Genomic DNA, 6,126 nt, shown 5'->3' on the forward strand with positions numbered 1-6,126 from the left:
AGTTCGAGGAAGGCAAAGCACGGAGTGACGGAAACAGAGAGTTTGGTGAATTGTTTTATTTTTTTTGCCTGTTACCTTAATTCCAATTACCAGGGAAGAAGCGGGCATTGTGGCGACGTAGAAAATGCCGCGCAGTTGTTGCCAGAAAAATCTGCGTATTATGAACGACTAAGGTTAGGTACAGTATGTGCATTTTTAAATGCAATATCAAATAGTAAAAAAGTGAAGTTATTAAGATAATTGCTTAATTTTGTAGTTAAAAAGTTTGGTTTCGGTGTTTCTCATCCAGTATGGCAGTTAGGAAAAATCATTGAACCTTGTAGTATTTTTCTCGAAATATTACATTATCGATTTTATTATTCTCCCTATCGATTGATATATGTTATGTGCACAGCATTGGCCCCACTATAAGGCTAGAGATCTTTTTGTTTACAATATCCTTTTTTGCGTAACTTGTTTTCGAACATGATAACGCCACTATCTAAGTTTCCCACTAAAACTTGAGTTAATTTCTTCAGTGTATTTCGAGAATTTGTATTTGAATTTTTACATTCTCATCATGATGAGAAGATATTGGGTTTATGTAAAATTTCAGTTTGTCGGTTTTCATCAAATCTCCAATATTTGAGACCCACTGAGTCAGAAAAAAACGTTTTTTATGAAGTTGTTTGTCTGTCTGTCTGTCTGTATACTGTAGGCACGATAACTTTTGAAAAATTTATCAGATTGGATTCTGCTCTAGCACACTTTTTTAAGGCCTGAAAAAAAGAAGAAGCCATTTTAAGCCAAACATTTTAAGCCAAACAACGCATGTTATGAAAAAAGTCAAGAGAAGAAAAATTTGATTTTTGAAAGCCCTACAAGATAATCATAACAACTTTTTTAATTTGGTCGAAAAGTTGACAATTCAAAATTTGATCGTACCAAAAATGTTTGAAACGACATTTTTTCAAGATTTTAAAATTCTATGTACGGCTATTCATAGTACTCAGAAACTCAAACAATTTATACCCATGACTTTTTTTATAAAAATAAAATGATCAGAGTTAGAGCATTTTCAAAATCCAAAAAAACAAACTAAAATGAACATTTTAAGCAAAATAACGCATGGTATGAAAAAAAGGCAAGAAAAACGTTGATTTTTGAAAGACCTACAAGAAATATCATAATAGCTTTTCTAATTTGGTCGAAGGGTTGAACATTTCAAATTTGATCTTACCAAAAATAATGAAAAATCCAAAAATTCCATTTTTTGGTCAAACTATGACTGTTACGCAAAAAATGAATAAGCTAAAATTGCGCGCCCTGGAAAGACCTACAAATTTGTAATGAATCACTTTTCGATAGGATGCGTAGTTTTTGTTTATAGTCGTAAAAAATAACATTAAAAATTTTAAAATTAAAAATTTTTGGACTAACGACACAAGCTACTAAAAAAAATCAGACAAAAGAGGACATAGGATCCTATATAGGACCCTATATAGGTTTCTGTAGTAGACCATATGCAGATGCACAATAGATTTTCTTTAATCGTAACAAACAAGTATAAAAGTAAAGAAATTATAAAAACAAGGAAATAATAACCAGTATGATTCAATTTTCATGCATATTATGAATTGTAATTATATAAATTGATTGAAATGATACATGTTTCAGCGCGGCTTAGAATGCAATTTAAAGCAAAATACGAAACAATTATTAAAATAGTCATGATAAATACAATTTGTGCTTTTTTATTTTGCAATATTTAAATAACCAATTCCAGGCAGAGTTACATAAAAAATGTATTATATTTGATATAAAAGTGTTGTGTATAATGTAGAAAAGTTGACTTTTGGGACAAAATCGAGTGTGAAGCACGAGATACGTGATGAGAATGTGTTCGTTAAAGCCGAAAGAGATTTCACAAAAGGTAGTTGACGATCACAAAATTAAAGTCCTCGGTTTGTTGACCATTGATTTTAAAAGGTCTGTGCACGAATGCAGGAGAAATGCAATGACCGAGCGCGGAGTACGATAGTCATCAGTCGCGTGCCGTAGGTGTGCTCAAACTCTCGAGCTAAGCTCTTTTAACAAAAGAGAATTCACAATCACAAAATTACACTGGTGGATGTTTTGAGTCTTAATTTTAATAGGTTTGCGCAAGAATATGCAAAAATGCAAAGACCGAGCGCGAAGCCCGAGGAAATATATAATCGAGGGCGAGATAAATGTACAATCGAGCGCGAAGCGGGATTTGAAAATTGCTGTACGCCACACCTGAAGATTCTACTACTATTACAGTTTTACCGTGAATGAAACGAAACTTTTCTTGTAAACTCTTGAGTGCCACTTGGCTGGGAGATGAATGTCATTCGACCTCTCTGAGGTATCTTTTATATGGTGCAATGGTTTCTCTGATGCCATTGCAAATCCGCTTTAGAAATCCCGACTTTCTTCCTAAACAAGAAACTGAGAAGGGAAAAGTAATGGACCTGTGTCGACCACTCTGATCTGCGCACACGTAAGGATTTAAAATTGATTCGAAGAAACGTCTAGTCTTTTTAATCTTCTCTTTAGCTACGATATTTTCTCCAATCTCTCACAGAGAACGCTCATTGCTATATATAATATTTTATTTCGCGAAAGATAATTTCAAGAAACTTCAGCTTCAGGAAATCCTCTGATTAAACTTCAAGATGTAAATTATTTGCGTCGAAAACAAAATTAAAGTAGATGAAGTCTCGCGAAATGAAGAAGTCTATAAAATAAATGAGGTCAGCCAATGATGAGAACTTGTCTTACATTAGTATATATTATTGAAATTCGAAATTGTCGAAAATCTCATACTCATTGTTCTTCAATACATGTTTGGTTGAATACTACGTGAACATGAGATCATCGAAGTTAGCAAGAGAAGATCCTTTTTCGGAGATTTCATAAAAAAAATTTTAATTCATAGCTCCATATAGTCTCAAACAAATTTAAAGAATTTCTGTTATTTAAGGAGTCACCTGAGATCGATAATGTTGATTTTCTTTTTCATGGTTTCTGAAAGATATCTTCACTGATCAGTTTTTACCAACTTCGCGCTCGATAATAGATTACCTAGCGCTTCGCGCTCGAACATAATTACACCTCGCGCTTGGCGCTCGGATATTTATTTTTTGCATTTGGAATGCTTGAAAAAAACTTTATCAGAAAGATCTCTTTTAGATGGCATTATTTATATGCATCTTCATATTCTGAATTGTCTACTTAATTCAGTATAGTCAAATCATCGTGACACTCGCGCTGCGCGCTCGATTTCCGACAGACATTTGTAAACAGGTTTTGTTGGATTTTTTTTCTCGTAACTTTCGACGTTTTTCCACACATTTTTTTTTATTTTATTTTTTTTAATGTTATTTTTCACGAACAAAACAAAAAGTACGCGTCGTATAAAGAAGTGATTCTTAATGAATATGTAGATCTTTTTTGAAATAAACATTTTTCTTAATTCATCTTTTTTCGTCTCCTACATAGTTTGTCCACAAAATGGAGTCTTTTATTTTCCATTATTTTTTCTGCAATCAAAATTTTAATTTTCGACTTTTGAAGAAAATCTGAAAATTGGTTATGATAATCTTGTAGGGTTTCAAAAATAAATGTTTTTCTTTTTTTTGACTTTTTTTCATATCGTGTATTTTTCGGCTTCAAATTTTGATTTTCGGTTGATTAAAAAAATTTTTGAAAACGCTATAACTCTGAGAATTTTCTTTTTATCAAACAAAGTCATATAAATACATTGTTTGTTCTTTTCAATACTATAAATATCCGTGCATAGAATTTTCAAATTCAGAAAAAAGTTGACGCAAAAATTTTCAAAATGCGCTCACTTTTTGAATTTTTATCAAAAATGGCTGGTTTACAAACTCGTCCTTTCTTTTAGGACTTAAAAAAGTGTGCCAAAGATGAATTTGATTCATTCATTTTTTCGAGAGTTATCGTGTTTACGGACGGAAGGCCGGGCGGACAGACAGACGCCATCGTGAAAACCTGATTTTCGGGTTTAGGGGGTCTCGAAACGTGGAGATCCGTTGAAAAAGTGTCATGTCAAATTTCCGACAATTCTAATACTTTCTCAATCATAAATGATGAGAATGTAAAAATGTATATCTAAGAGAGGAAATTTGAACTGTAAATGATTATTTCATGACAAAGGCATTCTATTTATAACCCCTTGATATATATTAAATGAGGTTCAATATATTCAACTATTAATATATGTAATGTAATGATAGAGTTTATTTCTGAATGTTTGTAAACATTATTGGTAAAAGAGAACTTATTAATTGCAAATTGTTTTCAAGTTGAGAAATAATTCTGTTCTTAACATTTGGCTACCACGCTATAATTTGTAAACTTTTCACGCCTTCAAAGAGATAAGAACAATTAAATTATAGACAAAAACTTAGAATATCTTAATTTATGAAGATTATATATTGAAGATACCGAGAAAAAAAAATTATTGGCACTGACAATAAAATGCCTGGGAAAATGATCTCGCAGCAAATGTACATGAAATGGCTTGCAGTCGATTTTAATTAAACGTCGTAAAATTGTAAAAAAATTGTAAAAATCGTCGTGAAAAAATCAAAAGTGTTATGGGGCACAAAGTCCGAAAATAAACAGTTTTCGAGTTATAGAGGGTTAAACATCCAAACCTTTTAAGAAACATGACCAAATATTTCGAAAACTGCAGTTCTGCGAAAAAATTGTTCCCTATGAAATTTATTGGGTTCTAACATTGAAATGCAAAGAATGTCATGGCCTTGAGACACAGGTCATTTTTCAAGGTCATTTGATGTGAACCTGTCATTTATTGCTAATATTCAGCCAATAAAAACAAGATATGAAGAGGAAATCAATATAGAACCCATAAAGGCAAGAAATGAGTATGACTTAGTCAATAGACAGCCAGATAATGACTAAATCTCGCTCATGTCTTGCCTTCATTGGCCGGATATTGTCTAAATAAAGCTCATTTCATGCCTTCGTTGGCTAGATATTGACAACATCCTGGACAAATCTTACCTTCATTGACTATATATTGACTAAATCTCGCTCATGTATTGCCTTCATTGGCTAGATAATGACTAAATCGCACTCATGATTTGCCTTCATTGGCTGGCTGTTGACTAAGTCATTCTCATTTCTTGCCTTGATGGGTTCTATATTGATTTCTTCTTCATATCTTGTCTTTATTGGCTGAATATTAGCAATAAATGACAAGTTCACATTAAATGACCTTGAAAAATGACCTGTGTCTCAAGGCCATGACATTCTTTGCATTTTCCTGTTAGAGCCCAATAAATTTCATAGGGAACATGTTTTTCGCAGAGCTGCAGTTTTCGAAATATTTGGTAATGTTTCTTAAAAGGGTTGGATATTTAACCCTCTATAACTCGAAAACTGTTCATTTTCAGACTTTGCGCCCCATAACACTTTTGATCGAGACATTGAGAACTATAATTTTACGAAGTTCAATCAAAATCGACCGAAAGCCATTTCATCTACATTTGCTGCGGGTCCTTTAAAATGGTACGAATAGACACTTCATATTTTGTATCCCTGCCAGAATAGAAATTCCTATTTTATTTATTTTGCCTCAACGCACCAATTTTAATGGAAAACCTCGATTTCATATCACCCCATAGCGGAAGCAACAGTTTGAATCTGACTATAAAAAAGCGAAAAAGACAGGGAGGAATGTCTGGTAAAGTTTAAACAGCGTGCTACAAAGCACGCAACAGGCGACCAATTCATCATCAGCTCGTAACCGCATAAATGTTTCGAATCTGTTAAAGCTCGTAAATCTTCTTTATCTCATATATAGGACTATTTCACGGAAACTTTCATTTGCGAAACTACCTATACCTTGAAAAGCGATAACAGCATCGTGATATACATATACATGCTACCCACAAAATAGTTCAGTGTTCGTTAAATTAGTTTCCACTAGCTGCAGCAAAACTAAAGCTTTTATGAAAATCGCTTGCGGTACCTGATGGATTACTCCTACTAAGTAAGAAACATAATTAATTTATTTTAAAAATAGTGTACGGGTGGCTTAAAAACGTCACACTACCGGGGGGGGGGGGGGGG

At 33.0% G+C, this 6,126-nt stretch overlaps 1 protein-coding gene across 2 annotated transcripts in view; it reads left to right on the plus strand.

The window, feature by feature from the left end:
• Positions 1–6,126, plus strand: part of LOC117173164 (calexcitin-2) — a 235,921-nt gene that overhangs the window by 58,190 nt on the left and 171,605 nt on the right. Inside the window, exon 1 of one of the 2 annotated variants that reach the window (XM_033361576.1) lies at positions 5,947–6,046. The exons of the other annotated variant lie outside the window; for it this stretch is intronic. The gene's annotated coding sequence lies outside the window, so the exon portion shown is untranslated. Of the gene's footprint in view, positions 1–5,946; positions 6,047–6,126 lie in introns of those variants that run through there. 2 annotated transcript variants of the gene reach the window in all.

The sequence above is a fragment of the Belonocnema kinseyi genome, chromosome 5, assembly GCF_010883055.1.
Source record: "Belonocnema kinseyi isolate 2016_QV_RU_SX_M_011 chromosome 5, B_treatae_v1, whole genome shotgun sequence".
Taxonomy (NCBI): domain Eukaryota; kingdom Metazoa; phylum Arthropoda; class Insecta; order Hymenoptera; family Cynipidae; genus Belonocnema; species Belonocnema kinseyi.